Below are 15,044 nucleotides of genomic sequence, written 5' to 3' on the forward strand. Positions count from 1 at the left end.
ACTGTGTGCATTCCTCACCATTAAGATTTACTTCTGTTCCATCCTTCAGACATCTGTATGTGTATGGTAACGACCATGCCTCATGGAGGAATGCATTGCCTAGTGGTTCATATCGTCCTATAGCAATATACCGCATACAATTAGTAAATTTGTATAAGGGAAATGGTAATGTAATTAATCCATGAATAAGCCACGTGGCAGTAGTGGTTTCAGCAACAGAGAAAGGTAAGGATTCTAGCTTCTCAATATGTAATATAGAAAATGATGCATCACGCATTGAAAGCATGCGTTGCTTTTCAGTCAGATTAAAAGGGGCGAAAAGGGACGAAATGTTCAATGAGTTCCAGGGAACTCGACCAGACTTAAGTGTCTGTAGGGTCCATGCAAACTGCATTACAGAGCGTAATTGATTTTGACCATGGTATAACGTGGACACTTCATCATGCACAATATCAACAACAGAAGAAACAATATTATCCAATGTGTAAATCCTGGAAGAAAGCATGTTAATACTGTTATCGACCACCGCAAGCACTTTTTCCAAATTTGCTTGATCAATAGCTCTCAGGCGTTTAGCTGCCTCAATCTGTGAAAATTTCCAAATTTCATTGTAAACAGCATAAAGCCAGCGCTTAGACCTACCCTTAGCCGGGCCTTTTATAAAATCATTCAGCTCTATATTCTCATTCAACTGGGACAGATGTAGTTTAACTGCAGCCAAAGTGGAATGTTGTAACCAGTTCTGACACAATTTGCCTACTGAATAAGTAGTAACAGTGTGACCTGTTTCAAAACGGGGATCTGGCCTGATGTGTGTAAAACCTTCAGACAAACCCAAAAAACGACGTTGGCAAGAATCAGAGCTTCTTTGCCACAAAAGCCACCCCTCCGGATCAAAACTGGAAATATTAAAGGAGGAATTGTGCAAGAGTGTTTGTATCCCACTGATGGACAATGTAGTGAAATTATTCCAACCTGAATATTCTTCCAAATCAGGGATAGTAGGTGTATTCAATTTTTTAGATGTAGCCAATCCAAAGCATGTTGTTTGGGAAATGGTAGAATTTAAAAACAACATGTGATTCGGGATGAGACATGCACGATGCAAAGCCTCAGTGCTTTGTACCTGCCAATCTTTGGTACCCCAAACCGATTTAAGGTCAATAACCTCCTTCCATAACTCATAGCCATCTATAGCTAACCTGTCTAGAAAGGACTGCGAATACAATAATTTTGTATTGGTAAGTCTAACTTTGGACATGAATTTCTGTGTCACTTTAAAATAAAACGACTCAGGTTGTGATTGATTAAAGTCTGTAAAATAAGAGTATTTACCCAGAAATGTACTAGAGCTCCCTTGTAAAGGAGCAGGGCAATGTTCCCACTGTGTGTAATTCACAGGAACCCTCCTGGAACTTGTCTTATGTAAGAAATGATTCCCATAATGTTGAAAACAAAACAAATCACCATAATTGACAGAATCTAAGTACAAATCCTCAGCATCAAAGGCCGCATAATATTTTAAATCAGAGAACAATGCTTCCACGGCCTGAAGATCCCAATCATCAGAACGAATATTTTGTTTAATCACATCGCCCATGTTTACTCTAAGCACATTAGGAACATTAATAACTTCTGTGGGGCCATGTATCTGAAACCTAACCGCATCCCACACAATCCCATCAAGGACAGGCCAAGCAGTAATCTCTACTGTATTTAAGTCTCTTTTTAGTCTGTGTGCTGAATGTGAGGAGGAAAGAGGGGCCAATGTTCCATTAAGGTACCGAATTCCTGTTCTTTCTTTCACATAGTGGCCATCGATCAGGCGGAAAAAATAAAACACAAAACCAATTGACATAAAAAGATAAAATGAAAATAGTATCAGCCAAACATATGTCCAAGGTGGAATTAAAAAATGTTTTTTAAATAACGTGGTATATTTTGCAATAGTCGATGGTTTCTTTGAAAGTTCAGAATCAGAGTCAAAAGAGAATCTGGACTGGTTAGCCAAACGAGCTTGTAAATCAGACATAGATAAATCAGCAGGATCTGCATAGGTCAGCTCATCAATGTTAGTAACAGGAATAGTATTTAATAAAGGACTGGATATAGCAGGCATCTCGAGTGACACCTCCTGTTCTGCACCAGATGTAATAGCCAGCACAGAGTGCCTCACCATGGAAGGACAGGATACAGCCGGTGTCATGCTATGAAGAATCGGCCACCCTGTGTGCCTTGACATTGTCAATAGAAATAAATCTGTTTTCTTTACGACCTGGAAGTGGTGGTAATATGACTGTTCTTGTGCCCTTCACTCCAAGAACTCGAACCGGTGCTCGATATGAGGGACCAAACTCTTTCTTGTTATCGATCTTCTCACGAACCAGTTCTCCAACTTGGGGTAGCCAGCCAACTACCGGGATCTGCAACGCATCATCCGACGTGGAGGGCAAGTGTTCCTTAGCAAGACTGTCTCTGGTCTTTTGTAGATCCTGTAAAACATTGCAATGTTCATCTACGTCAAAGGCTGTGGCCTGGGCCTGGCAGTCTAAACCATCGAGGTAAGGGACGTACATCTTGATACCAAAGAGCATTTCGTATGGGGTCCGCCCACCCAGAGACCTTCTAGGGAGATTATTAAGCGCACGCTGCACGTCATTGAGGTGGGCCAGCCAGTTTCTACCAGTGCCTATAACTCGGGCTGTCAAAGATTGCTTTAAGTCGCGGTTCATTCGTTCTACTACACTATTGCCCTCGGGCCTGTAGGGACTTGAAAACTTGACTTGGACTCCCAACGAAACCATAGCATCCTTGTACGCCTTAGAGGCGAAAGCCGGACCCTGGTCCGAATGGAAAGTACCACAGGCAAAAATTCCCACAAAGACACGCAAATCCTTAATGACAGTCCGCGAATCAGCGCTTCGATGTGGCCATACCCACACAAAGCGTGTGCATGAGTCAACTGCTACTAAGATGTATTTAAACGCAGTATCAGAAGAAAAAGGACCGCAGTGATCCAAATAAACGCAACCAAGCGGTTTATTAGAGATGTACAACCGTGTCTGAGGCGGACGCGCAGCAGTAGAAGGCTTAATCTGCTGGCAAATGTCACACATAAGGACATAATCGCGCGTCTGTTTGTACAGTCCCCGCCACCAGAACCTTTGTTGTAGCTGAGTTACAGTGGCTGAGACGCCCGCATGCGCAGACGCCACACCTTCATGAGCCGCTGTAATCAGAGAAGCCCTGCGATCCGAGTTGGGAACTAGACGTTCGCCAACTTCAGGAATTTTCACATAAGGAACCTTATCGGGACTTAAGTGGTATGTGTACTTCGAAGGGAACCCCGCAGGATATTTACCTCCCTTCTCCGTGGCAGCAACAGCCGCCAAGATGTCATCATCTATTTTGCTTTTGGACCTTGTGACTGCTGCAACTAAGTATTTTGATACCGCAGACTTCGCTGCTTCATCAGCAAGCGAATTTCCAACAGCGTGGACCCCCACGCGCTGATGGCCGAGAGTATGAATCACAAACACGAGCGGCAGTTTCTCTTTAAGTTCCGCCGCTCGGACCCAGATCATTTTATGTTTTATTGTGCTACCTTTGGAATCACGAAAATCATTCTGAATCCAAAAGAACAAGTTCTCATTGTAAGACTGGACACAGTAGTAAGAATCACTTACGATTAAAGTCGTCACACTAGGATCAGCGTACTCCAATGCGAGCATCAGAGCACGAAGCTCTGCTAATTGTGCGGTGCAATCTCCTAGTGTTTGCGTGTGCACGACACTGGACTTGAACTCATCGTTCACCATGGCACCGACCACAATGGCGCAAGCGGAAACGTAGGCATGTTTAGAGCCATGCGCAACCTGCGCCGAACCATCAGTGTAAATAATACAATGGAAATCCTCCAACGGCCGCATCACTAAAGGAGCCGGATGAACAAATTCATACTGTAAATACTCCTGCGACCGTAAAGCGGCGTCAAAAATAAACGTGACATCCTGGGATGTCAAGGATGTAGCCCACTGAATCCACCGAGGGTGCAAAGCTTTAGAATTTGGTACACTGGCTTTCGTGACTGCCTCCAAGGCAGGACACGGGGTAACAACCAACATGCGCTTTCCCTGCGACAGGGCACGTTCCTTAAGAATTGCCATCTGCACCGCCGTTAAAACTTTCTCCACAGTGGAAAAACGCAGTTCAGCCGAAGTGTACAAGTGTGACTTGTAAGCAATAGGTACTGTATCTCCTTCATTAAAAGTCAGGTACGTGAAACCCACCGCCCCAGGGATAATTCTTATCACCAGGTTGGTCTGGTTATCACGAGTCTGTAAGTAGTCAGAAGCGAGCAAATCAGCCTGCAAAGACTGCAGAATGTGTGAATGCTCAGGCAGCCAGCATGATTTGGAAAAAGATGGTTGTATCAAGGCATACAAAGGCTTGATACGCTGGGCATATTCCGGAATGTATGTCCTCCCGAAATTTAAAAAACCCAGCAAAGACTGTAATTTTTTCAGTGTTGTCGGAGAGCGCAACTGCGCGCACTTCTCCAGGAATTGAGGAGCCAACCCCTTTCCTTCGTGGTTAAGTTCATAACCCAGAAACAACACTGTGTACTCCGCAATGTGTGATTTCGCAAAGTTAAACTTGTAACCCATGTCTGCAAAGTTACAAATTATGCTGTTTACTCGACACAGATGCTCCCAAAGCTCGTCGTCTGTGAGATAAATGTCATCCACATAAGAACAAGCAACTGGATCGAAGCTCTCCAAAAGAGAGACAATGCGGGCGGAAAACACTCCAGGACTATTCTTATAGCCCATTGGGAGTCGTTTAAACATTTTTTGTACACCGCCGCACGTAAAACTGGTCCATTGGGAACTTAGACAATCTAATCTGTGTGCATAAAAACCATTGGAAATGTCAAGCGTGGTTTTGAACCGTTTACGCTCAAGACTATTCACTAGGGCAGAGCCGTGAGTATTCTGTACTGCACAGTTACGGCAATGCAAGTTCAAATGCCGGTAATCCAAAACCAGACGATATGAGCCGTCCGGCTTGTTCACAGTAAAAAGGGGATTATTCATTGGTGACACACACGTTTCAATTACACCTTGATATTCCAATTGTTCAAGGATAGCCGCGACAGAAGCTTTAGCTTCACGCCGTATGGGATACTGAGGTTGTGGCTGCGGCTGTGACCGTAAAGGAATCTCATGGCAGGGAGATAATTTATCCCAGCCACACTGATTTCGGTACACAGCCGGCGCAAGCGCCAGAGCCCACTCTTCTGCAAAATGCAGCGCTTCCACTCTCGATACAGTGTGCACGAAACTGGGGAGGATCACCTCCTCCCCTCGCGGAGCTGCGAGAACAAAAGGTGGGGGCCAGTCAGCCTCCGAAAGTAAAATGTCATACGTAGACGAAAGATTTTCCCAAAATACCCCTTTTACAGTTCGCTGCATGTCACCTTCTATTAACAGTACAATTTCAAAAAGTCGTTCAGGGGGAGCAACATGTGTATCAGCCGTTTCAATCACAACATAAGTGTCAGTCGCTGTCACCTTCAACAGTGGACGGAGGGCCTCTCTCACTATGGTAATCTCCGCCGCGCTGTCCAGCAAGGTCAGAGCCCACGTCAGATTCCGAAGCCGCGTTCTCACTATCTGGGGCATATCGATGCGCCGTTAAGGCTGCGACCTTCTTCTTGGCAAACTGCGGTCTCTTGGGCGTAGAGTCGTCCCGCTGATCCCCTTCACTTCGCAGGCGGGGCTGACCACGTCCTTGCTGGCCACCCCTGCCCCTGCCGCCCCCTCCACCACCGGTTGACGGAGCCGATGAGTCCTGAAAGGAACGAGGAGAGCGTTGGTCAGAAGCCTGAAATCTTTCAGGCGATTTAATCGTCGCGCGATCGCGCAAATCATAAACTCTATCCGACTGCGCAGGCAGCGAAGGCGCAGGACTAGAAACCTGTGTCTGCTGTTGTTGTTGTTGCTGCTTACCCTGATTCTGCTTTTTCGGCCAATTTTGTTTTTTGGACTTGGGTTGTCCACCCGTTTCCGAAGACTGTCCCTGGGGCTGTTTCTTCTCCTTTTCAGAAAAAGCCTTTACACCCTTAGAAGTGCGGCCAACCATTTTATAAGCCGCCACAATAATCCTTGCTAACTGACGGGGTTTATCGGCATCGGGAACTAACGCCAGAGCATTGGCCACCTGAAAGTTCACTGCATCCCCCTTGACATTCGCAAGGATGAGTTCGCAAACCACATCAAAGGAGCCACTCAGACGCATACCCAATTCAACCGCCGACTCCGGTCCGTGGTCATCTTGAACACGTTTAAGGACCGCAGACAGGTTGGACACAGTCGGGGTGCCATAGCACCTCGAATAAACCGCTGCAAAAGTCTTACCCCATGTCTCACAGTCAACAAGTTCAGGGGCTAAATCTTTCGGTAAACTGAGCGTAAGAATCCGGTGTTTCTCACCAGGAGTCGTATTAGGAAACACAGCCTCCAGCTGGTCGAACTTCTCGGCAAGCCAGAAAGGAAAATCATCCTTATCCTGGGGCTTCTTGCCCATAACGGAATTCACCATGACAGGACTGATTTTCAAACCAGACTGTTCCGCTCGAAGCTGCGCACCTGCGGGGGCTGCGCCATGAACATTACGACCAATGTAATGAACAAGTGCCCTAATCACTCCAACCGCGAATTCATGAAGACGCCGCAGGTCAGCCACATTACAAGTGGCACGATTAGGTTGAGGAGTAAATCCACCCAAAGCGGGCCAATTTGTGCCCGGAATGGACAAAGGACCTAACCTCGGATTGGTTAAAGAATGGGGTAGGGCGCCACCAAACCAAACTCCGTGCTGCCAAACATCTATAGGTACTTCCAGTGCCCTGTACGGAGCATAAGCCACCGGTACAGCCGAGGCAGTGTATGAATGGAACACACCAGAATTAGCGTCCGCTGCCGGAAATGTCACCCATGAATAAAACAATTCGTACGGGTACGCATGTTCCGCACTCACCACTAGAACCACAGCTAAGCCATCCACAGGAACATTATATGCCCGCAAGTGGTCACGAACCGCAATGCGGCTATGCTGTGGGATGTCCACGGCCATGTTAGCACAGGAAGTGAAAAAAGACAAAGAACACTTTGTAGCACAACTGGGTAGTAAGTCAAAAAAAACGTTTTTAGAAGAATTCAAGCTTGAAAAGACCTATTTTAAAAATAGGTAGGTTTTTCCGACACCACCGTTTTCCGGAAACGGGAATAAAGGTGTTAAGGTTTGAATGATATACTACTCGAGTGTCATGATATAAGGCCAACAACGTACGGGCGCCATGTAGCAGGGTTTCCGTTCTCCCACAGAACTGTGCATAGAGATCTAGAACCTCAGTGAGTTAGGATGATCCAAAACTCATCTCAGTATCAGAAATCCCCTTACCTAGCTAGCTACAGTGTCTCATGGATCATTATGAAATGATCCATGTCTTAGACAAACCAGAACATGATCTTTAGAATACCTCAGGAATCGTGGAACACATGAACACTCTTTCGTTATATAATCATTTCAAACCAAAACTGAGAGTCAAAGAACACACGTGCCAGTTTGAAATATTTATTATTCAATGCAAGGTTCTCAAACGCAGTATCTTGTATAATACCAAAATACATATTATAAAAATCAGAGTTATCAGCATAGTCACTAATCCATAGTAAGCAAAAGGTGATAGCATGTTACAATGCAAAATCTATAGAAATCTATATCACCTATATTTTGCGCACCCTATTTAGCATATTATATTATATCTAAGAAGGTCTCATTCGGGTTTTAGCAGTGCGGACCCATACCTCTAAATGTCAGTAGGAGTAGATCACATCAACAGCTACCAGCTCTCTTCATGCGCAGCACCAAGTGTGTACGTTCATTCCCTGTAACTCTATCTTAAACCCGCGTAGAGCCCAAATGTTGGCATCAACATTATTTGTGTTATGTCTAATGTGGTGCGAGGATCAGGCCTCCCAGCAACCTTGTGTTAGGTTATTCTTAGAGTGTGCAGCTCTCAGTGTGCAGACAGTTGTACCAAGTGTACCAAGCAAAACTGATAGCATAGTAATAACATATTATTCTCAAATAAATCACATCACCGCTTCTAGGGTGAAAGCGACAACAACAAGTAGGTGTCGTGTGCAAAACTGAAGCCGAAGGAAAAATGGCTGTTTAGACATGTAATACACTCATGCTAACGTAACGCAATATATGTAACGAAGTATCCATATGACAGTACTACTCCGTTCAAGACTTTATTCTTGAGCGTCTGAACCCTAATAAAAACAAATGTGGCACCTTTGCCCAACTAGGAGGGCTTTGGTGTCTAGAGAAGTGTTATATTAAAAACCATTATAAAAATAGCCAAGTGTGCTATGTGACATGAAATAATAAAGTAAACTAGGTCTACCTGTTTCAACAATATAAAAATTCTTTGGTTTTCGTCAGGACCGTGTGTATTACAAGGGGCGGTACGCACGCGCTAAGGTGCGGCCTACCCTCAAGTAATTTGCAGACCACAAATAATGGTCTGAATGTGAAAAGGTGTATTTAATCCTGAATTCAGGAAAAAACACTCAAAGCGGTATCTCTCGCTTCTGCAATAGCGTGGCATTGTACCCACGACTGGATTGTCCTAATCTTAAAGACTGCCCTTAGACTGTCGGAGAAAATTCAGGTGGACATACAATTGACGGAAGGCCAGATGAAGACAACTATCACCGGGTTCAAAAAGAAACTTGATGAACTTAATAAAGAGATGACGGACTACAAAGACAACTTGACACAACAAAAAGTGTGTAAATTTCAAAAAGATTTGAAAAGGTTCTCAATGGTGAAAGCATATCCGTACTCGGATCCGGATTTCACACCACCATCTAAAAATGATGACAACTCTGATGCGTCTAGCAACGCCTCAAGCAATACCTCCAATTCAAGTACCAACTCAAGTGGTGGAAACCCTAAACAGAGAGGAAGGGGACGAGGCAGAGGGAGAGGAAATTGGCCTACCTTTAACCACACTTCTATGCAACCTTTCCCAGATCCATATAACCACCCACAAAACTATCCTATGTTTGGCTGGCAACCGCCTTTTCAGCAACCTTTCTTCCCACCAAACCCCTACCAACCGCCTTTTTTAAACCGGGGCGGGAGAGGACGGGGAAGACTAAAAAATGCCAACCAAGGCAATCAAGTTCACTGGGCACAAGAGGACCAGAGCACGAACCAAACCCGGAACAAACCACAACAACCGGGACCGAGCAGTCGGAAAACCTGGTAACTAATTTATCGGCTAGACCTCTCAACACCCAGGAGATGTCGGTGTTGAACAAAGGCTTGGGGTTCGTACCAACGGCTAACCTGGATAAATTTAAGCTACATTGCGAGCTAGCATCCTTTTTCAGGAAATTGAGACTGAAAGCTTTCTTCGAAAAACAAACTAACACCGAAGGAGATCATGAGACCAATGAGACTGGCCTACGGAACAAGTCTAACTTTATGCCACCACCACACACGATCCCAGTAGAGATTTCCACATTCGAACAGGCAGTCTTTAACGATGTGGAAAAGTCCACCCCAAAGAAACCTTTCATGAATCTCACACACCAAGAAAGAACTGCCCTCAACGAACTACAAAATGATGATTCTATTGTCATTAAGCCCGCAGACAAGGGCGGAGGGATAGTTGTGTTAGATAAATCAGCATACCAGACGGAATGTCTGAGACTTCTGGCAGACGTCAACAGCTACCGAAAACTACCGGTTGACCCCACAGATGATCTAAGAAGGGAAATAACATCCCTTATTGAACATGGAGAAACTAATGGCTATATATCCAAACAGGAGGCGGACTTTTTGTGTAAAAGTGAAGGAAAGATACCATATTTCTACACTATTCCAAAAATGCACAAAAACAAAATACCCCCGCCAGGTAGACCTATTGTTTCAGGTCTAGGTTCACTCTTGGAACCTTTATCAAAATTCTGCGACGTATTCTTTAAGGCATTAGTGCAGAAAACAAGTACCTATCTACAAGATACCAAGAGTGTGTTACAGCTACTGGATACCCTGACTATAAATGAGGACACCATCTTAGTCAGTTTTGACATTGAAAGCTTATATACAAGCATCCCACAGGACGCCACCCTGGAGGTCCTCAAACAAGCTCTGGATAAAGATGTTTGGACTTCAAAGACACCCAAAAATTTCATTTTGGAATGTGCCAGACTGGCCCTCAAAAGGAACTATTTCGAGTATGAGGGTCAAATATACCTACAGGTTGGAGGTACATCGATGGGCAGCACATTCGCGCCGAGTGTGGCGGGTCTGTACATCCACGAATTTGAAGAACGATACATCCTCAGTGTCAACAACCCATACAGTTCCAACATTCTGTTATGGAAGCGATATATAGATGATGTGCTGACAAACTGGAAGGGCACTGAGGAAACACTTATGGCATTTTTCGACTGGATTAACACATGCGACAATCATCTGAAGTTTACATGTGTGAAAGACCCCAAAACCCTGGTCTTTCTAGACCTCACCATTACCAAAGAAAATGGAAAACTTACAACCGTCACTCACCACAAACCTACCTCCAAAAATAACTTATTAAGGTTCGAAAGCTTCCATCCACGTCCACTACGGGGAAATCTGCCCTACGGTCAGTATCTACGTATACGTAGGAATTGCAGCGAATTGGATGACTACAAAAGACAAGCCCAGGATCTAACTAGCAAACTACGGGAACGTGGTTACCCTGAAAAAATCCTGAATAAAAGTAAAAAACGTGCTCGTAACCAGCCAAGGTCATCTCTCCTGGAGAATCAGAACAAAACAATAGAAGAAGCCCCACTAACATGTGTTACGACATATAACACCATTTCTAACGATGTTAGCAAGATAATAAACAGACATTGGGGCATACTAAACACAGTAAACCTAAGATGGGAAAAACCCTTATTCTCATATAAGAGAGCACGCAGCATCAAGGATGCTGTAGTCAACACGAGACCCAAGTTGTTAGTAAAGGAACCAGAATCAGTTCTCAACACCTGGGGCTTACCAAAGGCCACAGGCCACTATAAATGTGGAAATTGCAGCGTTTGCCCTTTTACAAGTAACACTAAAAGCCTACAACTGGAAGCTAACAAAACATGGACCATCAAAGGGTTGACTAACTGCAATAGTGAGAATGTAGTGTACAGACTAACTTGCCCTTGTAACTTACACTACGTGGGTATGACGAGCAGAAAAGTAAAAATACGCATCGGTGAACATAGGAGCAACATCCGTTGCAAGAAATCCAACACTAGACTAACTGAACATTACTTATCAAGAGGACACACGGTGGATGATATACAATGGACTGTCATCGAACAAATCAAACCAGGCGCAAATCTGAACCAACACCTCTTTGAAAAGGAGCAGAGGTGGGTGTATAGACTGTCAACGCACAAAATTGGGTTGAATGACAACATTCCATGGCACACGTGATGTAAAAACAACCCAAAACTCTGAGACGTTTCCATAGACCTGGTTACACAATAAAAAGAAAACCCCATGACATAAAAACATCATCTGAGCTTCCATGTAATGCTCTATGGCCGCTGATTATGATAACTGTAAAATCCCCAATTTTTTCCTAGTCTTCATACACCTGTATGCGACCCGGTGGCCAAGTGGACGCCTCAATATATAGACGGACTTTGGCCACGGGTTGTGACTGACCATTGGTTTTAACAGTACGAATGAACCCGCTATCCAAGCTTCGCGTACTGGAACCGAGTAGGTTTACAGTCTTGCAACCATCTTCCTTGAAATGACGGAGAATCGCCGTCTTGGTTCATCCGAAGCCTAGAAGCGAGAGATACCGCTTTGAGTGTTTTTTCCTGAATTCAGGATTAAATACACCTTTTCACATTCAGTCTATTATTTGCGGTCTGTAAATTACTTGAGGGTAGGCCGCACCTTAGCGCGTGCGTACCGCCCCTTGTAATACACACGGTCCTGACGAAAACCAAAGAATTTTTATATTGGTTGAAACATGTAGACCTAGTTTACTTTATTATTTCATGTCACATAGCACACTTGGCTATTTTATAATGGTTTTTAATATAACACTTCTCTAGACACCAAGGCCCTCCTAGTTGGGCAAAGATGCCACATTTGTTTTCATTAGGGTTCAGACGCTCAAGAATAAAGTCTTGAACGGAGTAGTACTGGCCCTTTTAATACATCCTTACACATGCATAGTTAGCACATATAAAAAGAAATAATATCCAGCTCCACTGTAGTCAGGTGTCGTAGCACACCCTATAGGCACTCGGCCTATGGGGTAGGACCCCAATGATGAAGCATGTCACCAACCAGGTTGGTGAGTGAGGGGTCTTCTTAAAGGACTACTACTGTCCTGTGAACGGTGTTGGGGCACTAAGTGCTGACGTTAATACACACCTTTGGGAAAAGCGAATTGCTGTTTTCCTCCCTTTTCAGGAGGCACTCCTTCTGTGTTATTTTTACTAAACTACGGGGACCAGGAGTTCCTACCACACATATGTAAATTTCCCTTACTCTCCCTTTGTTACAAAAACATTTGTATTTAGCCAAATTAATTCTGTATGTACTGAATGAAAATGATTGATTATCCTTCCTGCATTTTTTAGCTTATTTATTGTGTTTTGAATTATAACTTTTAATGATGTTTATGGTTTTAATGACTAATAACAAATACTTACTACTAATGCTAACAATTACAGTTGTATCCAATGTGCAAGAAATCATGAGATTTGCACCCAAGATAGAGGATGACATCTAGAAAGCACATAAAACAGGTAAATATTACAGTATACTAAGGAGTTTGGGAGAACCAGGAGATCACGGTCTTTCCAAAGAAATAAAGGACTAGTGTAAGTGTTAGCATACATTTTCTTTACCATTTTCAAAGATAATAAGAATAAGCAAAGTTATCTATGCTATCTTTTAAAAAAAGAGTATGGAGTTATTGGTGTTGTGAATGGTTCTCTCCTTTGGCAGAGTCAAATGCTTTCTGCCAATACTGTTTAGCACTGGAAAAAACTGAAAAAGGAAGATTTTTTTATTGATATTGTTAATCCTGTATGGTGTTGGTGAAGAAAGGAAAAAAGCAAAGATATACATGCACACATACGTCATTACGCACGAGCCAGGCACACCATTGAAGCCCCAGCATGATAATATCTACATAGGCATATCAGGCCAAAGCAGGCCCGCATACATTTGTTGACGAAAGTGATTGATAATTTCGTTTTTATGATTTTAGTGCATTTTGTGGACGCCCATCATATCATGGTGCAGCAAAATAAGTGTAAAGGTTGAAAGTGCGCTCCCAAAAGAAAGGAAGGCCCCACTACTAAATTACTGTTTCCAGGCCCTCCTAAAAAGTGAAAAAGAAACATAATTTACCTGACCTTGTTTGTTTTTTCCTACACCCCTGTCTCGAACCCTCACCTCTCACCCTCTCTCATGCTCCAGATGATTCATATATGTTTTTTTTTTTACTTTTATGCTATGGTAACTAATGTAACTTTGTCCAACTTTTTCTCATGTAAAGCGCTCTGATACCTCCGGGTCTAACCAGCGCTATAAAAAACTCTTCAAATAAATAAATAAATTAAAGCCGGTGGAGCACCGGAGCAGAGGAGGATAAAGTAAATCTGTCAACAAGCATCCCGGAAAAGGAAGAGATGGAGATGGTTTCAAAAAAATCAAGCTAGAGGGAAGGGGCTGAGAGCAAGAAACCTATATGTACTTCAAGGAGTGTATGGTTACTTGAATAGTGGTAATTTTACCAGGTGTTGGCGCCACTAAGGGATGTGCACCTGTCCAAGATTTGGGTACTCACTTGTAATAATCTTACGGTGCTATAAGGAGAAGAGAACCACTATCCTCTTCTAGTTGGGTAAAACCACAAAATTGTTTGATACTCCTTAGCACACGTTTGGTCAATTATAATCAATGATATACATGTGTTTCCACCATACAGTTCAAATGAAATTAGATTCTCAATCCTTGTGTTCAGGGTTGTTTTGTAGCTTTATTTCAGGAGACGTCACAGCCAACACGTGTTTCGTCGGTTTGGGGAATGTAACCCCCGACTTTCTCAAGGCTATTCTCCACTTTTCCTTATGTATGTCTTGCAGTATGTTGCAAGACATACGAAGCAGAAGGGACGTATTACCTCCCGACCGCGTAACGCTACATTACGCCCATCGAGATTGAACCAACATCTTGGTCACCGCTGGGAACAAGATTCCGCTTTATTTACTTCATCCCCACAAGAACCCCACTGAGGGTTGGAAGTATCACCTCAAAATATAACTTCTGGAAAAGTGGAGAATAGCCTTGAATACTTCAAGGAGTGGTAGAAGAAAAAAGTAGTTACCAGAATGTAAACAGTGGAAAGATATATGTCATTTAATCAGAGCATGATAAAGAAATACTTCAGAGCTGGGATCAACAACGAGTAGAGAGGAAAGCCATTGACTAGGAAACAGGGGCATGGGATGGAAATGAAAGCCATCCAATCAAATGCGAGGGTCAGACTGACTGAACCAATGTCCACTGTTAGTATATTTTTAATGTATTGGAGACACTAGGGGGCAGGTTTACAAGAAAGTGATGAATCTGTAGAGATGGGTCAATTCCCCTGCGCCACCCTGAGAAATCTTTGCGCCACCATGGATGCAAATACAGCGCAACATGGTGCAAGGATTGACAGATGCATCAGAAATTCTGACGCATCGATTGGCGAAAATGTCACACATTGCTGGAGTTGTGTCACAAGCACCACGCAACTCCAGAAATGCACGGGCAGGCCTCTCCTCATTGTACTGCGTCACTGCTTACACATGCTCCAAGAAGGTGTAAGGTTTTGACGCACTGACATCCTAGAAGTGGAGCAGTGAAATTTTGTAGTTTTCACTGCATCACTT

Source organism: Lissotriton vulgaris, chromosome 6 (genome assembly GCF_964263255.1).
Source record: "Lissotriton vulgaris chromosome 6, aLisVul1.2, whole genome shotgun sequence".
NCBI classification, from domain to species: domain Eukaryota; kingdom Metazoa; phylum Chordata; class Amphibia; order Caudata; family Salamandridae; genus Lissotriton; species Lissotriton vulgaris.